Here is an 8,533-nt window from a genome sequence, read left to right as displayed (position 1 = left end):
CACCCACCACCCAGGGCTGCTCAGTATCATTCAGCGGTGCAGACCCAGGTCAGGAGCCAAGGAGATGCCAGGAGAGCAGGTGAGGGGGGCAGTGGTGGGAGATTTTTAATAATAAATTTATTTTTTATTGGTGTTCAATTTGCCAACATACAGAATAACACCCAGTGCTCATCCCGTCAAGTGCCCCCCTCAGTGCCCGCCACCCAGTCATCCCCACCCCCCGCCCTCCTCCCCTTCCACCACCCCTAGTTTATTAAGAGGAAGTGATTCTTAACCCTACCAGTTTGTCGGATATTCAAGCAAATACTTCCACAGATGGCAAAATAGCATTCTACCCAATAGCACAGTCCCAGGAATACTTGCAGGTTCTGTGGTACCCATAGTAATGGGTGACCTCGAGCAATCTCGCAGTTTCAGTTTTACTAAAACTGAGGAGGAATACGTGAGGAATTACTTCAAGAAGAAGAGTTTTTCTCACTATTATCAGCCCCTCTAAGGCCCCAGTACCACCTCCATTGGTTTCTCTTCTTCTTTTCCCTGCCCAGGGATGTGGGAGGCCTTTAACATTCCAAGAGTCAAAATCCAGCTCCTACCCCCTAACAAACCCAGCAACCATGAGGCCAAGTGGTGGGAGATTTTATAGACACCGGAGATGAAAGGACCTCCTGTGCCCGAATGGGATCGGGTCCTTCAGGATGACAATCATTCACAGAGGGAACAGGGAAGAGCCACAGAGGGAGCTTATGGGTAGGAAACAAATAGAAGAAAAAAAGCCAGAAATAGGAAGTAAATTACATGCAGATGGCTGGGGTCTGCGTCCTAATCCTCAGGATCTTTAAGACAGGCTTCAGCATGCACCAGGGCAGTGACAGTGATGAGGTGGTCTTGGGAAAGAGAGGATCGAGTCAGAGGCTAGGGAGGACTTGGGTCACTGTTCCTGGGGTTACGGCCCTGACCCCAGACCACATTCTGTCCTCAGCACTGCAGTACCCCCCCAGGACTGAGATCCAATGGGATGAGGAGGGGAACCGTGTCTCTGGGCCCTTCCCAGCCCTCAGATTTCATAACTGAGGCCAGAAGCAGCCCCTGGTCCATCCTGTCCCACTAAGAGGCGGTCATAGTCCCTGTGACTTTGTGTTGGAGACATTGCCTGCCTCCCTCTTCACCGCCCGCCCCCAACACTTTCCTGTCTCCTCATTCCTGCCCATTTCTCTTCTCTGATTTGGCCTACACCTTGGTGTTTCTGTCCAGTATCAGAAGAGCAGAGAGGAGTGGTCGTGGGTATGTTACCACCCTCCCTGATCAATCAGTCAATCAATTAACGAAACCTGCCAAATCCAGGGGCACCTTCATGGCTGTGCTGGGCTCCTTGCAGAGGGAAACCAGCTCTGCCCACCCTGTCACCAGCCTGTGCCTGCTCTGACCTCAGGATCTCGGGAGACACTGAGCTTCACCCAACCCCATCATCCCCATGGCACCTCTGGCCATTTAGAGAGGGGAACATGACATTAGAAGTAATGGAACTTGACCAAATCCCTTAGTCTATAGGTGAAGTGAGGGAAATCCACAGCTACCAGTACCTGGCAGCCTTTGTCCTGAGACCTGGGAGGACTGGGTGGGGGAGGTCCTGGGGAGGCTGAGGGAGGGTCCTAGGGTGGGGCCATGACCATGATGTGGGGAGCAGGCCCATCACTGTGTGGCTGGAGCAGCAGGATCAGACTAGAGCAGAGACCCTGGCCCCCCTGCCAGAGCCTCTCCCCTGGATTCGGTCAGTCCCAGGAGACCAGCTCAGTGGGACCATGAGAGGGAGTGTGTGTGGCCAGCTCAGCAGCCTTCACAGAGGCCTCTAGAATTCTCATCGGCCAGGGAGGGCCTCAGGGTGGCTGCACACAGGCCTCTCTCACATGGAGACAAGTGCAGGTTTTATTCTGGTCCCAGGACTGGGGATGTGGATGATGAGAGGAGGAGAGAAATGTGCTCCAGGGCATGTCTCCCACCTCATTTCTGCAGCAGGACCCAGGAGCAGGGGCAGGAGGCTGAGAGGGAAAATTCTCTGTGCTGCCTGCCCCGGGTGCACCCATCACCCAGAGGCAGAACTGAGGGCGGCCCTGCTGGTGCTGCTCCATGACCCGAAGCTGCAGAGGGAGAGGGTCCCAGATCCCCAGCCCCTGGCTCACACGGAAGCACTCTGTCTGCCGTTCAGGTGTATGGGACACAGTGCGTCCCACCAGACCGCCGCTGTCATGGGTCACCCCAAACCCGACCCAGTACTCCCCTGCTCAGTTCCCAAGGCACGTGATCTAAACATAAGCAAGGTTTTGCTGCTTGGCAGAGGCAGAGCAGAAGAGAGTGGGTCCGGGGAAAGATAATCTTAAATAGCAAAGCAAGAAAAAGATGATTACAAACAGTACACCTGAAGCCAATAGATATGACAGCTCTTATTCTTACATCATTAAAATATAAATAGAACACACATTTCCTTTTTCTCTCTGCTTTATTTCATAGCCCCTTCCTGGGTCTGCAAGCTGCAGGTGTAATCTGACTGCTCCCGGGACCCTCTCCCATGGGACGCACCTGAGAGCTGTTCCCTACCTGCGGTGTCTTTGTCCTCGTTGCTCGAATCGTACTTTCTGTCGACAAGACAATCTTTAGAGACAAGCATGAGCAGCAGGTTATTAGAGAGAGGGGCTCCCCTGTTGCTGCTACTCCAGCTGAGGCCAGGCTCGCTCACCCAGCATCACCCGCTCTTCCTCTGGGTCCTCATCCTTCCTGGGCTCTGGGAACTAGAGCCCTTCAACAGGACAGTGACCACAGTTGCAAACCTTCAGTGACAGAAAGGATCCCCCTTCACCTGGTACTTCCCCATCTCCACAGGATCATGACAGCTCTCACCTGCACACGGATCCACCTGAGATCCCAGCTCTGATGGACACACGATGGGTTAGGTGGGGTCCAGGTGCAGCCCCTGTGCAGGCTCCGAGCAGCTGCCCAGGAGAGCCGTCTGTGGTCACGGAAATGGTCTGGGCTGTAAACATGCTCTACTGGGCACCTGACATGTGGCTGGTATGACGGGGGATGGAATGTGTAACTTCATTGACTTTAACTAACTTAAACGTAAGCAGAAACGTCTGGCGAGTGGCTACCCCCCCTGGATAGCCCAGGTCTGGGATCCAAAGGTGAGGAAGATGTGACCTCCCTGCCCTGGGGGTTCCCCAGAGGTGTTTGCTGATCTGATCTGACCATTCATTTGTAGGTTGTCCCTGGGTTCTGCCCACATGACAAGCGCTACATGAGGCCCTGGGGACACTCACACAGGAAGGTCCACACCCAGGTCCTAGAGGAATCCCAGCAGGGGCCCCTTGTAAGCAGGGGAGAGGACCATGACCCCACACACATGTGCTGGTTGTAGTCAGATCAGTAGACAGAGAGGGGACACTTCACTCTCTTTGAAGCTCACCCTTTCCTTCTTGATCCAGACTAGAGTCCGGGCAGGTACCCGGTTTAGTGTGGGGCCCCACACCCCATACAAGCTGAGCAGGGACCTTTCCAACCTAGAACCGGATTCCGGCTCAGGGATTTTAGTACAGGGGCTGCTCAGAGCTGAGCTCTGGAGGATGAGCAGTGACCACCCGGGATCAGGGCTCTTGAATAGAAAGACACAGATGAGAGTTTGGGTCTGAGAATTCTAAGACCATTTCAAAGATACTCTCCAATTGATGTCCTCTGGCCATAAAAGAACAGCAAGGAGCACCTTTACTCTGAGATCATCCCCCATCACTCTGCTGAGCCCACCAAGCACTGGAGTCTGCACCCCTCTTACCTCCTGGGCAACTAGAATGTCCTACAGCTGCCCTGGCCACATGGCGTGAGATCTCTTCAGTCTAAATGTGTCTGCAATCCAGACAACCCTTGGCCAACAGCATGTAGGCAAGGGCTGGTTGTCAGGTGACTCCCAGAAGCAGAAGAAAAATAAAAACTGGTCCCTCCTGGCCCCAGTGGATCAGGCTGGAACCCTCCTTGTGTCTGGCCTGGCCCTGGCTCTAGCCCACTGACATGTTCTGGGTGGGAGAGCAGGAGACCTGACTCCATTCTCTGCCTCTCTACAATTTCCACCAAGGAAAGTGCCTGGTTTGTCATACAGATAGATGGAGAAGAGGATGGAACAGGAAGGAAGCCCCTCTCTCCAGGCTTTTAGGAAGACGTCCATACAGTGCCCACACCAGCCATGACGGTGGACCAGCCTCAACCCTGCTCAGAAGTCTTTCCGGGGCGGGAGAGGCATGAGAGACAGTGCATGGGGTCTGGGACTGAAGGGCCTTGTCTCAGTGTCAGCTCCCCATCCGCGGGTTGTGCAACCCCCTGCAATTCAGCACCCTCTCCAGCCTCTCTCTTCTCAGAAGCCTATTAGATACATTAGGGCTCCTTTCCTAATGAGGAATGCTCCTCATTATGCTCCTTAGTTATGCTTGATCCCCCTGCCCTGCAGGGAATGAAACAACCTGCTCACAGGTGAGATCTGAAGTTGTTCCTGACCCCATAACGGTGATTCTGGAACACAGTTTTGTCCACTTAGAACCCTGTGAACCTTCTCCTAGCTGGTGATGGGATTCCCCGCAAGTTTATTGGGGTGTACTTGGTGTACAATTTAATCAAGTTTGAAACACAGATAATTGCATGAAACAACGATGATGGGAATTGTCACTTAGAAGCTGATGCTGGCAACTGTGTTGTTGGAGGGGACCTGGATCTAGGGAGACACATACACACACGTACTCACACAATCACACTACCTGATTCCCCCAGAGAACAGCCCGCCACACTGCACGCAAACCCTCACCTCCCAAAGGGAACAAAAGTGCTTGTGGAGAAATGGCCACAGCTCTTTCCCTGGAGAGTCAGCCTCCTTTCCCACCTACCCAGCCTGGGCTCCCAGCAGGAACCCAGAATCGGTGGTGGCGGTGGCACTTCAGAGGAAAGCCAGCAGGGGAGACTCGCTTCTCTTAGCACCTAGATCTTTCCCCAACAAGGGAGGGACTCCAGAGTACGTACTGTTGTCACTTACTCCCGAGACCACCTGCAATGACAGGAGACAGCACACGGATCAGATCACACCGTGTATCGCCTGCACAGTCGTCTGTCCTGTTGGCAACTTTAGCAAACCAGCCGAGGACCCGTCTGGTCGGATTCCCCAGGCCCACGGAGAGGATGCTGGTGAAATGGGCGTGAACTTTTCCTGGATCACATACTCTCAATCCACATCGGTTGCCATGAAATTCTTCCTCCGATGAGGGGAGATTTCTGCTGAGGGATACCCCCCCCAGCTCATGCTGCCATTCCCAGTTGGCCGTGGGACACAGGTGTCACTGGTGGGACCTGATCCCCCACTGCCACCCTCTGTAAATATCTCTGTGATGCACATGCCCACATCTTCACACATGAATTCAACTGAATTTAAACAGAGAAAGAAACCAAGAAAAAGGGTTTGCATCTCAGACAAAAGCAGGAGAGCTCACCTTGGCATTCGATGGGGTCTTTTACTCAGCTCGTCCCCTGGGTGCTCCTCTGCTAGGCCCTCGGGGGAGCTAGGAGGACACAGGGTAGCTCAGTCACTGGTGGTTTGCTTGACATGGACTAGGGCCGGTGTGTACGGCAGTGATGGGTTAATGGGGACTGAGCTGCTCTGGACCACAGGCCACCGCCTCGGTGGGGGGAGGAGGCGAAGGAGGGAGGCAGAAGGGGAGGGAGGTGCAGGTCCAGGCTGATGATGAAGCCGGGTAGCGAGGTCCTGTTTGTCACTGTCCCAGGCTATGAAGCTCACAGAACCCGATGCTTCCAGGGGTTGTGGTGATAATACTATTAAACACACTCAAGTGTCTCCCTGATTCTTACCTGCTTTGGACGGGAGGCTAAGGAGGAAGCCCAGCAGACAGATGCTGACCCACACTGGCCGAGGGGGCCTCGCGCCTCTCCGGATCCGTGCACTGACAGAGGCACAGGGCTTTCACCTGTGCTCACGCCACTGACCATGCCAAAGTGGGCTACACGCACCTGTGGCTGCCCAGGGCTGCGTGACCACAGAGGCCGCCTTCTAACGGCGGCAGTGCCTGGGAGCTCTGGAGACTCTGGGACCTCACGTTCGTTCACAGATGCTGGGACCCCCTCACTCAATGACTAGTGACCCTATGCAAGTAATGAGCACAGGTCAGTAGTTCAGAGCATTGGCCACACTCCTGGGATCATGGGCTGGCTCTTCCCCAGGGAGCTCCTTAGCTTGCGTCATTTATCTCTGCACCTCAGTTTCCCCTTCTGAGGGTTGGGGAGTGAAAACCAATGCCCAGCACAACTGTGGTGAGGGGTGACCAAGACAATCTATGCAAAGTATGCAGGGGTGACACCAAGTTGTGATGTGTAAATGGGACGTATCCACTGGGGGAATATGTGCTCTTCCCCACAGGCATTGGGCACACCTCACATTCACACCACAGAGACGCGCACAGAGACACCCCTAAAGCCCAGGCACACAGAACCACACCACCTAAAGAGACTGTGGCACCAGCCATGGTCCCTTACTTGGAAAATTGGTTCTTGTTCCTCATTCACAGCAGGAAGCTGGAAGGGTGACCTTTCAGACCAAAACCAACAAGAAAGCCCCACTTTCCTTTCTTATGGAGTTGACCTCAGTAAGTAAATGATTCTAAAACATGTACCATTTTCACTGGGTCTTGAGGTCACCTGCAGTTACGGAAAAGAAAACGTTGTGAGAGTCAGGTCATACTGTACACTGCTTGCACGGGGCTTTTGTTCGCTGGGTGAGTCTAGAAAACCAGACGGGGAACCCCAAAGTAACAATGGAGCAAATGTCCTTATGCCAAAAGGCACCACCTTTCCCTGGAGAATAAATGTCTCGGGTCCATTTTGATTGGCAATTGCAAAATTGTTTTCCATGGACAAGAAATTGCTGCACGGTGAGATGCTCACTATTATCCAGTTTGTAATTGATGCTGCCACTCTAGAAGGCCTCGAGTGCCCTCTAGGATCACACATCAGTTGCTAAGACAGACAATCGAGACCCCTCCTGCAATCAGAATTGCATATCCTCTCTACAATATACATTGTCAGATTTTCCATAGAGGACTTGAGTCAAACATGAGAAAAACCGACAAAGCGACATATCCATCTCAGATAAAGATGGGTGACCTTACCTTAGGATTAGATGGGGCCTCTTCCTCTGCCGTGTCATGAGGAAGCTCCTCAGACAGGCCCTCCGGGGGGTCTAGGAGGACACATAGGGACTTATTCAGGCAGGTGTGGTCGACTTGGGCAGGGAGGGAGAGTCACAGAGCTGGTTAGTTAAGAACTGTGAACTAGGCTGCTGCTGAGTCATCCTCCTGGGTGGACGAAGGAAGGAAGACAAAGGGGAGAAGCAGAAGAGAAATGAGGAACAGAGCCTTTTGGCTTCCTGGGAAAGACTGTCAAGTCACCATGAAATGTTCATGATTACAACTATATCGCAGTCGGGAAAAGGCAAATCTAGAGTGACAGTAAAAAAGATCAGGGGCTTCAGGAGGGAGGGTCTAGAGGTGAAACCAGGGGAATACTAGAGCAGTGAGACTCTTCTGGGTGGTTGACACCAGACATTACGTATTTTTTCAAAAACCCATAGAAATGCACAACACAAAGAGTGATCGTTAATGTCAAGTATTCATCGATATCGGTTCACTGATAGTAACAACTAGACCACAGGAAGGTAAAAGGTAAATAATATGGGAAACGGGGCAGGGGGAGGGGAAGAGGGCACACAAGAACTTTCTCTGTTATCTATTCAAATTTCTTTATTTATATAATTTTATTAATGAAAAGATTAACTTTAAAAACTGGTTTATTAATTTAAAAAGAATCTGGCTGCCTTGTTTCAGGGACAGATCTATTTTCATTAATGTTCAGCAACCAGTTAATATCCAAACATTAGCTTGAGATACTGTTTCCTATTAAATGCAAACAAGGCTGAGTGATTTGTCAACCCATCTTTTACTTCCATGGTCACGGCACTACTCACTGGCTTAGAACTTTCACACACGGAATAAACAAGCACATGGCTTAGCATTTTCAACGTTTTCCACTACATATGGTACACTGAATCAACTTCAGTCACGATTCTTGAGTCTCCTTAACAATTAATTTCCACTGTACCTTCCATCGCCTCGTTTGCGGGGTGCACCCTGAGGTGCGGCAGGATGCCCATTGTTCTGACCCACTGTTGGGGGTGAGGTGCGTATCATCTTAAATGAGGAATAAATTTTCTTTTCATATCCATCAGCTAAGACTCTGGAAATGCGCTCACAGTAAGAAAGCTGTTGACACCTCGCCAGCAGAAGAGCACAGCTAAACTAGTAATAACTTATTCACAGTTCAAGTTTTTGATCTCTGGTCCACCCTCTGAATCAAAGCTGGGCTTCAGGATCTTGCAGTTTGGTGCACACTTAAAACACCCAGCTGACAGACTGCGTGGGAAACACCTTTCCTCACACAAGGC

The 8,533-nt window shown here is 51.8% G+C and overlaps 1 long non-coding RNA gene across 1 annotated transcript; it reads right to left on the bottom strand.

Annotated features, from left to right (window-relative positions):
- Positions 1-249: 249 nt before the first annotated feature.
- Positions 250-7,518, bottom strand: LOC140619511 (uncharacterized). The gene is made up of 3 exons (XR_012019385.1): positions 7,203-7,518; positions 5,514-5,582; positions 250-5,074 (listed from the first exon to the last, which is right to left on the bottom strand). It is a non-coding gene; the product is annotated as an uncharacterized lncRNA (long non-coding RNA).
- Positions 7,519-8,533: the final 1,015 nt, after the last annotated feature.

Source organism: Canis lupus, chromosome 27 (genome assembly GCF_048164855.1).
Source record: "Canis lupus baileyi chromosome 27, mCanLup2.hap1, whole genome shotgun sequence".
NCBI lineage: Eukaryota > Metazoa > Chordata > Mammalia > Carnivora > Canidae > Canis > Canis lupus.
The sequence above is the reverse complement of the archived record's forward strand: the minus strand, read 5'-3'. Positions and strand labels throughout refer to the sequence as shown.